Here is a 12,162-nt window from a genome sequence, read left to right as displayed (position 1 = left end):
GCATCATCCCTTGGCGCGGGATTTGATTTCCTAGTTCCTACATTGGTCTTGGATGAAGAAGAAATGTTAAGATATGTTAGAGGGGACAGGCTAAATCCATACGGTAAGAGCTGGACCGAGGCAAAAAGGATTCTTGCAGTCATTAGCATGAACGACATGCATTATCGAGCTATTGAGATACTACTCGAGGAGGTAAAGATCAATGTTTATGACTCTAACGTACCTCTCATCGACGATTTCAATTTTTTTCTTCTCGTGGAGCCACTGATGGTGCTGTTGCCCATCTTGTTGAGGAAGAGTAAACTGATGAATCATTTTCCAAAGTGTTGATGAAGAAATCATGGGATTTTGATGGTCAAAATAGGGGAATGAACCTTCCAAAAGATGATGCCGCTAAAGAGAGCGACTCGCATGCTATTGCACACATCGAATGTTTGCTGATCGGCACAGAAATGGCCAAACTAACGACTTTTCTGTGCAACAACGTTGTGGCAAACCTGCAAGAGGTTTGGGCTTATGGGGTACTAACTGGCGCTTGAAGCCTGTGTATATAGACGAGCCTGTGAAATAAAAATTTTTAATTTTAAGTCACCCTTCACTTTATTACATGTACATGTAGTGGCAATAATTTTTACTGATGAAAGTTGATTTTTTTTAATGCAATAGATTAAATTGTTAATCTATTGTAAAATATCTTTAATCCGTTCTGGCAGATAGATTATTTGTTGCAATAGGTTGGTCATCTGTTGCATTACGCCGATGTTATTTCTATGAATAATCTAATAATCTAAGTCTAATCTGTTGCAACAGTGGAAAGACCAGTTTGATAATTTCCAACAGATGACCTAAATTTTTTAACATATGCCTAAATATTTTTGATATTTTCTTACAGTTACGCTTGAATATCCATGTGCTCGTCGACAACAAACCAGTAGCAAATACACACACCACCATGAAAATTTTAGTAATTTGACTTCAATATCCATATGCCCAATAACACCAAACCAGTAGCAATAATAGCAACTATGTAGTATCTTCTTGCTCGATTTTGTTTCTCTTCAGAAGCCTTGAACTTGTTCAACAAATCCCAAATTACACGATTTGCTTGTGAAGGGTGTCATTCTTCATACCAATCAAACTAATTGCATCCACCCAATTTCTATAAAAAAAGAGAACACAATTACAAAATAATTACAAGTCAATAATTAATCAACAAATTAAATAAAAAATATTACCTTTGAATCTTACAAGTAAAAAACCTATGACCCAAATTTTGTTGAGTCCAAGAAGTCTTTAACAGATCTTCATGACCGCACTTACAATATCGAAAATCTTTATCACAAAAAGCAGTGGAAGATGTGCTCGACATTGTCAAGGTCAGTTCAGTTGAAAAAAATGAAAGTCATAATTTGAAGAATTTGGATAGATAAAAGAAGATGACAATGAAGAAGAAGATTTGGGAATTTAGGGTTAAATTTTAGGAGGAAGATAAATATATAAGACAATTGGGGGAAAAAATAACCGTTGGGGGCTAAGTGATGGCAAGTCAGCGAAATGTGTCAGACTGACACTGACACATTTGATGCTTATTTTATTTTACATGTTTAAAATGAACATGTCTACTTGATGTCTATTTTATTTTAGGTGTTTGAATTGTATATTGTCGATGGGTTGTGCCTTTTTTACTTCAATTCAATTCACTTTAACCTTTTTATATGTAGTGGCAATTTTTTATGTCCCAACGAAAGTTGAATTTTTATAATGCAATAGATTCTCCGTCTGTTGTAACAGTTATCCTACCTGTTCTGACATATAGTTTATCTGTTACAATAGGTTGGTCATCTGTTGTATTATTTTAATATTTTTATCTAAAGTCCATCTGTTGCAACAGTTGGAAGACCTATTTGATAAATTCCAACAGATAACCTACCTGTTGCAACATATGTATAAATCTGTTTGATTATTTCAATAGATGTGTCATCTGTTGCAACAGATAAAGTTCATCTGTTGCAATATATGTCTAAATCTGATCTTTTTTTCCAATAGATGTGTCATCTGTTGCATTATCTTGATGTTTTTATCTAAAGTTCATCTGTTGTAATAGTGAGAAGACTTGTTTGATAAATTTCAACAAATTACCTACTTGTTGCAACATCTGTTTAAATCCGTTTGATTTTTTCAATAGATGTGTGGTCTGTTGCAACAGATACATTATCTGTTACAATATTTGAATCTAGTATTCCTTTTTCAATTAATAAGTTCAAATCTAAGGAATAAATAAAATTCGTAGACAAAATAAAATAAATCGAATCCTTCATAAATTAGCTGAAATAAGTCAACGAATAAATGAAATGTAAATAAATTGTTATGGGTACAGATCTCAACAAATACATCAACAACAATTTAAGTATATTGCCAAGGATTGCTTTGACAGGCTCAAGCTATAAAGATCTACTTAGTATGGAAAAGTTGTTCTTCATCTGGTGCTATAGAATTCAGTTTTGCTTGTCGTGGATCTTTATTGTTACTTGCGTATGGCTTCTACGTTTTTTGTTCTCCGTATTTCCATAAAAAGAGTAGCATATTGTCAATGCTGTTCAGCAGTAGCTTCTTCTACATCTACCTGGAAAGCTAGAATTGGTCAATGCTAATCATGGAGATACAACAAAATGGAAAAGAATAACTCATTTCTTCTCGCAAATCAAACAGGTCTTCCTCTTATTTTAAATTGTCCCAAACATATTATATTTTTGTTGCAATAATGAATCAACTGTTGGGATAAATTTCTACATGAGGAAGACCCTGTATGATAATTTCCAATAGATGAACCATCCGTTGTAACCTATGAATCATCTGTTACAGAAGATAGGTCGTCAGTTGGTACAAATAAAAGCTGTATGAAGAGCTGTTTGATTTGATAAAATAGACGAGACATATGCTGCACCAGATAAAGTATCTGGTGCAACAGGTTAGTCAACTGTTGCAACAGATGTATATATCTGTTTGATAATTTTCAGTAGATGTGTCATCTATTGAAACAGATATATGTCTATTTATTTTGTTAGTTGGAAGACATATAATATATTCACCTTCTTCAGCTCGTGCTGCTCTCCTTTGGACATTTTACATTGCTCAGTGCAACACACAGACAGAAGAGTTGCAATTTCACTTTTTTGGATTCCTGATAATGCCCTGGAAATCACTCTCCTTCTCCTCTTAGCCCTAATCTCTAATGGAGCGGATGGAAATAAAATCATCTTTGATGGAATGAGACCCCTCTTAGATGTCAATTCCTTTACAGAAGTAGTTAATGTATTAATAGCATTAATCACTACATCATGTTTCGCCCTGCAGTCTTGACATTTGCATGCAGAACATTTGCTGGGAAAGGCAAAATCTGTATAACCAGTATGATCATACTCATAACGATTTACTTTAAATACTGTAAGAGGAGCATCATTAGCACCAACAGCAGCACCACTACCACCACCAACAGCTCTATCAACAACAATAAGCCCACTATCCAAAATTGATTTTCTTGTAATGGTTATTGCTTTAAACAATTCTATTTTTATTCTGTCGATGACCTTAGGGTCTGATAAAGTTTGCACAAATCGTAAAGTAAGAAAAAATAGCATCTTCAACTCTTGATTGGTCGGAACTAGCGATGGATGCACAGTCTAACATAAATCATTACATATATTAGAATGATGATTAGATCATTCAAAAAAAAATATTAATTAAAAAAAAATTAATTATAATTATACTTACTGCATCCTTTGGAGGGTTGAAGAGTTCAATAAATTTTGTATTTTTATCAGTTTTGGCCGACAAACACCTCAAGATTCTTGGACAGGAAACTCCTTTCTGGTAGTTCACTTGTTGTCTCAAATAAGGAATGGCTTCAAACGCCCAAGCCTATAAAATAACACCAATAAATCAAAACCATTATTGAGCGAAAAAAATGAATGATATCATAATAGAATAAAGAAACTTTTACCATGAAAGTCCATGGGAAGCCATATAAGTTAACTGTCCTTGGCGCTAACGAAGTAAACAAATATTTGACAGTCATTTTAAAGCTTTCATACCCCCATGGATAGATATTAAACGCCTTAAAATCCTCGGAGAGCTTTATTAAACAGAGGCTTATGTTGTTGTTAACGTCTCTCGCCCAAAGAATATTATGTATAAACCAAACCAAGCACAATGACTGCTTGTGCTTCTTTGAAAGTCCTTTACCTTTCAACGCTTCTATCAAATTTTTATTTTTAAAGCTTAGACCAATAATGGACACCAGGTCATCATGATCACTCAACTTGCCTTTGCCTTTTTTGGGTGTGTGGGGTGCTTTTTTAGGGTTAGAATAGGTATAACTTGAGAAGGAGGATAAAATTTTAGTCTAGTAACTATGGCAAACTCCTTCCAACCAAAACAAACAGGCATGCCACAGTAATTTATCCAGACCTCATCCATCTTATCTTTATTTTCATCCATAAATCTACGCTTGAGAAGTTCATATACCATTTTTATTTGGAAACGAGTATTGTTGTCCTCCGACAAATCAAGATATTTTCCAAAGCAGCTGTCCCTAAAATAAGCATCCAATTTTTGTTCTCAAAGTATTTTTCTGAAGGCATCAAAAGATTTTCCCATGACTAACTTAACCACGAAATCACCCGTTAAATCTGCGGCACCATCGCACTGCAATCTCACAGGAAAATAATCAATGCTGAAGGTTTTTGACCAGCTCTTCGGTGAAAGGGTTGTTAGCATCTGCATCATCTCTTTTGAAATATTTCTCCTCCCCATGTTCATCATATTCTGCTCCCAGTTGAGATAACGCTTGTAAAGTAAGCTCATAGAGTGGTGGATGTAGCCTAGCCGCTTTACTTGTTCCTTTACTTGGACTTGATTCGGTTTCTGTTCTTTTGAGAACTATATTATTTAAATTAATAAAAACATAAAATAATATATTATTGTTGATTAATGTATCATTAAAAAAGGATAACAGTAAATCAAACAAGCAAGACAATAAAATAACAGTTGCAACAGATCACCGATCTGTTGCACCAGGTAGTATATTTGTTGCAACATATAACCAAACTATTGCAGCAGATTAGTAATCTATTGCAATAATACAAAACATATCACTTATCTTTTAAGACAGATGAATGGTATGTTCAACAGATCACACAACTGTTATGACATCATCTGTTGCAACATATGAGTGATCTATTGGAACAGTTAGATAATCTGTAAAAATTGATGAGTAATCTATTGCGATAATACAAAATATATCACTCATCTATTAAGAAAGATGAATGGTCTGTGCAACAGGTCACACATCTGTTGCCACACATGAGTGATCTGTTGGAACAGTTATCAATGGTCAATATTATTTAGATTTCTTCCAACATAGGGTCGTCTATCGCGACAGATGAATGATTAGTTGAAAAAATCAAGTCTTGGACTTTTCCTGTAGGAAGAGTTGGTAGGATTTTATCCAACAGGAGGTTCATCTATTGCATCAGATCATTAATCTGATGGTTCTTCCATTGCACCAGATGGTTAATTAGTTTCATTAGATTTTTTATCCGATGCTTAATCTATTACAACATATGGTAAAGTTGTTCATCAGATATTTAATCTGTTGCATCAGATTATTAATCTGTTGCATCAAAATTATAATCTGATGGTTCCTCTGGTGAATCAGATGGTTGATTTGTTGCATCATATGATAAATCTGTTGTATCAGATGGTTAATATGTTGCACCAGATGGGTAATCTGTCGAAGGAAACAGTAGCACAATTTTGTTAAACAAAAAACAGCAATTTCACCATTTTTACCAAGAACAAGAATAGAACAAATCAAATCAAATTATCCTTTTGTTTTTATAAACACAAACAATAAAAATCAAACTTCAAAAAATTACAACAAATAACAAAATATCATAATTCACTTCGAGAAAAGAAGAGAAAAAATACCAAAAATTATGATTTTATTCAGACTGCATTTCAGATTAGTGTAACAAATATTGAAATTGTTAACCAATACTATAAGAGAAGTTGGCTCAAGTTCTCCATTTTCTTCAAAACTAAAAAGGCCATAAATTTTTACCTGTGAAAGAAGAAAAAGAACGATGAAGAATTCGAAGCTGTTGTGGTTGGAGAGAAAGGCTGTCACGTCGATTGAAGTCGAAAAGGAACTCGAAGCCCAACTATTTATAGTCTGATATTGAAGTCTCTGAGGATTGAAATAAGAAATTTGCAGAACAGTTGGTTGGGAAAGAGTTAAGAGAAGCTGTCGAGAGAGGAATGAGAGACAGGTTGATTGAATTGAAGAGGGGAACTTGAAGTCTAACTATTTGTAGTCGGAGGTAGAAGACGTCGGGGGTTGAAGGGAGAAATTTTGCAGAACTGTTGGTTAGGAGAGAGTTGAGAGAAACTGTCGAGAGAGAGGAGAGAGTGGTTAATTTGGATTGAAGAGGGTGTGAGTTGGGTTGATTTGTATTTTTGAAAAGATTAATCAAGTCCATAATTAACTTGATCAAGTTTCCTAATAATGTTTGACCCTATCTGTTGGTCAATGTCATCAATCCTTCATTCAATGCTTAAAAGACACCTTACCTTCAATTTTCTCTTCTTACTTTAGTTTCTCTTTATTTGCTTTAGTGAAAGTCAATGTTGAGTTTTTATAATTTAATGATTGATGAATGAACGGAAGCATGAAGCAGAAAGGCTGTTGAATAATTTAAAAGGTTTTGTAGGCCTTCAACAAAATTAAAAAATGATATTTGAAAATCTAATCTTAATTCTTGTATGTAATCTTTGATTGGATGTGCTCACGCGAGTTAAATTAGGGATCACATATTTGATATAATTCATGCATAATATTTTGAATCTATTTTGGTAATAGTAGGGAAATACTTTACATGTTCTTTATTTAATGAGGAATATGTAGTTATGTAATGCACTTCTTTTATAAAAGTGGTTTGAAATTTTTGGTTAAATAGTTTAAATTTTATTAGAGAATAGTTTTCTAAGTTTTAGATTTTTTTTAGTTTTTTAAAAATTATTTAATAAGAGATTTTTATTTTTATATATAAGAAATTTTCATTGATATATGAGAGATCTAAAAAAAATTATTTTCTTCTATTTAAATGATAAAATTTAAAAAATTTCTTTCCTCAAATTTACTTTTTAATGGAGAATGTAATGTTTTTTTAAGGATGAAATATTTATTGAGTGAAATTTTTATTGCAATGAATATTTTAATTTTCTAATTTGATTTTTTTTCCTATTTCAGTTTTTAATATTATATGTAGATAAACTATATTTCTTACGCTCCTACTCATCATGTAAGTTTGTACAATTTTCTCGAGCATTGTTTTTTTTAACACTAGTACAAATATGTTATTTTATGTTCTTATGTATAGTAATTTTGTTGTATAATATGTATTCAATGATTTTTATTCCATATGAATCTATTCTGTCCTAGAATTTAAGAAAAAGAAATTATGTACAATATTTTTATTGTATAATATACTCTCTCGATTTTATTTTTATATAAAGTTTTTTAGTTGTGTAGAGAATTCAAGAAAAGAAAATTAAGAATATGTGGTCTTAAATATATAAGATTGTGTATAGAGGTGAAAAAATTAGCCCAAATTCATTTGATTGTCCAATTCGCCCATGTTTTAATGGGTTGGGCTTGAGTGATTTTGAAGATGGACTGATTTGAATCAGCCCAAGTAAACTCATCATAAATCATCAACCCAAATGGTTTCACAATGATGCCCAACTTTTACCAATAAAGATGTTTAAACCTAGTAATTATAGTCTCACTTTTAATATTTTTAATTTTTTTTTTAGTTGCTTCAAAAAAAAAAATTCGTCTTGAAAAAATTGTTGTAGTGAATAATTTTTTTATAGAAAAAAATATTTCTGTCTTACGCAATCCCCGACCCCTACCCACCAAGAAAAAGTTAAATATTTTTTAAAATTTATTTTTAAAAAAAATTACCCCACCCGCCTCCCAATATTTTTTAATTTATTTTTTTAAAAAAGTGAATTTTTTGTTACCTCCTCCCCACTAAAAAAAAAGATATTTAATTTTTTCTTACCCCGCTCACCCTCCCCATCCCGACCCACCCAACCCCAGCCCCACCCCCGTTAATTATTTTTTAATTTTCATAAAAGAGGTTTAAAAATAAATTACATAGAAAATACTATGAAAAAAAAGCACAAAGTCAAGTTTAAAAAATAATATAGTCCGAATGTCTAGTTAACTAAGGAGAAAACTAATATCAAGAAGAGAATTATAATTAAATTTGTTGGTATGATGGTTTTAAATGGTGGATCGAAATTAAACATTTAAGATATGAGATAGGTTGAGTTGTGAATAATTTTGGATCATCCATACCACTAATATTGAAAGTTTGGTTCATTTATGTCACTGCCGTCATAGAAAGGTTAATTAGTGTCATTATTTTATAACGGTAATTTTTACAAAATTATTTTTACCACGTGACCTCTTATTAGAGGTCCTCATTACCAAATTCAAATCAACCAGTATTACGTAAAATAAATAATTAAAAATCGAACCATCTAAATAAAATTTGATCTTAAAATAAAAATTAAACTACCTAAAATAAAATTTAAACTAATTAAAAATAAAAGTTAAATTCATTAATTGTGTCAGATTTTATTCTCTTAGAAAATATGAAGTGATTAAGAACTTCATTAAATGAAAGGGTAAATATGAAAAAAAAGTTTCAACAATTTTCTTGGGCTTCGAAAAATTTATTTATTTTGAAATTCAATTATTTTGATATGGAGGAAATATATTAAATTTTCTCTTATATACGATCTTAATAAAAAATTAAATATTATTAATAAATATTAATTTCTTTACAAAAAATATATTTGTAATATTTACTTGGTGTAAATATTACACCTAAGAGAATCACCAAAAGAGGAAAAATGAAGAAAGAAAACTTTTCTGGCGCTTACTTTTTTTTTTTTTAGGTTTTTGGCTCCAAAAGAACTTCAGTAAAACCACCAACATATGAGAAAACAAAGGAGATCTTAATGGATGAAAGCAACGTACAGGTACAATAGTTTTACTGACTGTTTTATCTCTTTTCATTTTCTGTTGTCTTTCATCTTCCTGGCAAGGGAGGAAGGAGGTAAGCGTTGGTTTGGACTTAAAATTCTTCTTTTTGTTTTTGGCTTAAGACTTGAATTATGCTTGTTAATCACTTTGTGTTGAAGTTTTAATCTGTAAGAAATATTGTCTTGATTTGTCTCTGCACGGATATTAGTGGAGCAATTTTATGACCTATTCTCTTAGATATTTGTGTTTTCTTTATTTAAAGAATGTGTTTATTTCATTGACATTAGTATAGACTATAGTTTTTTGGATTCTCCTATAATGTTGCCACAACCTTGCCGGATTCCTAAAAAAATGCTCTACTTTTGAAAGATTTAACACGCACCTAGCGGCCTTTTGAAAGAGCATCATAGATTATAGCAAGAGTGTAGATGGGTGGTCCGGGTTAGATAATTTCTTTATAAACACAGGCATCCTAGTATTCTATGAACTCTTGTTATCTCCTCGAGATTGTTGGAGCTTTAGTCCACAAATATGTAATCGAGGCTTCAGTTTACCTTAATATGAATAACACAGTAGTTGATCTAGTTTATATGAAAATATCTGATACAAGATCATGTTGATGCATAGTATCTGAGATAGAACTTAAAAGATGTAAATTATTACCTGATCAACTAAAGAGACCTCTCTGACTTGTATGTTTAACACGTGTGTCTTATTAAGAAAGATTTAGATATGCATAAGTATTTGTCCATCGGATTGAATTGTCTTAAATTTTCTGTTGCAGCCTGTGAAAAGCCTTGTGACTACATGTGGTGATATTTACGGCCAATTCTATGATCTTGTTGAGCTTTTTTGTATTGGTAGAAAGGTACCTGCAGTTTTTGTCTCTTTCTTTTTGTTTCTCTTTATGGATGTTTGGTCGTCTAATTTTTCATTCCTTGCTTGATAGAAATGCACATGTGAAACCATGTTAGTGATGAACATATGAAAACACACTAGTCATTTGGTTGTAAAAAACTTCTCTCTCTTCCCGACTCTGTCTCTCTGCTAAAGGAGGAAGCTGAAACTGTTCTTAATGCCTGCATGTTATAGCATAGTAATTTTTAAGATGTATCTGCATGGAGTGTTTTTTGAATTTCAGAAACAGTTACTTACCCTGATAAATTCAAAGTTCGGTATGGATTCACACTAGAGTGCTATGTGGAAAATACTACGTATATGAAGCTGCTGGATTGAAATTGGTTCTCCCCCATATTCAATTTGCATGACATTTAAGAAACAAAGTCTGACAAAAATAAAATTTTGAGAAAGCCAGTATGTAGGTTTTTATTCAGGAGCTGTTTAGCAATGTGCTTAAAATATTAGTAAAATTTCAAGGGAGTGGGACAAACGTGTCAAATGTCCCACGATAATAAAATTATTTGAAAGTAGGAGTAGCTTTCCTAGTTAGAATTCTTGGAGAGAGGAAATTTCATGTTCAAGAGTTTTTAGATCTTTGCTATGCAGGACTGTAAAGGGAATTTAAAGGAAAAAAATTCTTAAATGTTACGTTGGCTAATAAATTCCCACACATTTGATGAAACTATCCACCATTCTTAATTACTTATAGGTCAATTCTGCTAGAAGTAACCTATATGCATATAAGATCCTTACGAAATATGCAAATTCTTTTACATCGTTATAGGTGTAGTTGCTTCTTTTTTATGTATGCTTTTCTGAGAGGAGGTAAATCGAGACCACACCATCATATTCCTTTGTCATACTCATCTCAAACTTAAGACTCTGATAGCAGTTGTTGGGATAAATCAGCCTAAAGGTCTTAACAAGGTATGATATTGTTACTTTAAACCAAGCCCACAATAGTTTTGTAATAAGACCTCACACCATTAAGAGATCCTACACCTTGCAATTAGCTTCTCAATCTTTTCAACTACAAATAATGTGACTTTGTTCTCACTCGCAACAATTATGTTGGTATCTTTACTGTAGCCAATCGGCAGTTCTTTTGCATAAGATGAGAAAAAAGAAGATTGTTTTTTTGGTGATGGCTTGCTTTTCTTGGCTTTTGTTTTTCTTATACGTTGTAGCCATTGGAAGGTGGGCCGACTAGAAAACTTTCAGATACCGAAGTACGGCAAATTAAATCCACAGTGTTGTATATTAAAAGGACCCCACATGGATTTTATGAGAATGAAATGAAAGGTTTGCATTTCTCATATTGTGTTTTCTTTGTCCCCGTTCTAAGCCTTTTTAGATTTTATATCTCTTTTGTAAAGTTAAATAACTTTTGTTGTGCCATTTTCTGCTACTGTTGTCTTTAGGTTTCTTTAAGCAATTTGGTACAATTAAGACGCTTAGACTTGCAAGGAATAAAAAGGTGAATACTCGAACTGATTCTTCATCTTTTAATTTATTCAGTGTAGTTTGACATTTTGTCTGGTTTGGATTTGTAAGCTTCGCGTAAAGATATGTTCATCTTCAAAGTATTAAATTGTGGTCCAATTGTTCGAAATTACACAGAAATTCTTGTAACTTGAGGCGTGTAAAAATCTGGCTTCTAGAGCAAAGGGCTTCGCGTTGGATATATTCTTCAATTTTCGAAGTCCATAATACACTTCTGTTTTTCTTATTTTCTCTCTATGTGGTAATCTTTTGATTCTTTTCTTATATTCTATTTTCTTGTGTCTTTTTCTCGTGACAGACAGAAAAATCTAAGCATTTTGTCTTCATATAATTTGAGTCCCCTGAGGTTGTTCCTTTTCCTGAGTAATTAGTTGTGTTATGCATCCATATTTAGAGAATTCACTTGATCATTTTCTTTCTATTAATCTTAGGTTTTTGGACATTTGCAGGTTGCTAAAGTGGTTGCGGACGCTATGCATAACTATCTATTATTTGAACACTTGTTGCAAGTTCGTCTTATTCCTCCTAAACATGTTCATCCTAAATTGTAAGGGTTTCATTTTCTAAACCAATAGTTATGTATTAAATTCATCTTAAAATTTCATATTTCTTGGGTCGCTAGGTTTAAGAGTTATTCAAAA

General features: G+C 32.0%; 1 pseudogene; it reads left to right on the top strand.

Annotated features, from left to right (window-relative positions):
* Nucleotides 1-329: 329 nt before the first annotated feature.
* LOC124887840 lies at nt 330-12,072 on the top strand (annotated as a pseudogene).
* Nucleotides 12,073-12,162: the final 90 nt, after the last annotated feature.

Source organism: Capsicum annuum, chromosome 10 (assembly GCF_002878395.1).
Source record: "Capsicum annuum cultivar UCD-10X-F1 chromosome 10, UCD10Xv1.1, whole genome shotgun sequence".
Lineage (NCBI taxonomy): Eukaryota > Viridiplantae > Streptophyta > Magnoliopsida > Solanales > Solanaceae > Capsicum > Capsicum annuum.
The sequence above is the reverse complement of the archived record's forward strand: the minus strand, read 5'-3'. Positions and strand labels throughout refer to the sequence as shown.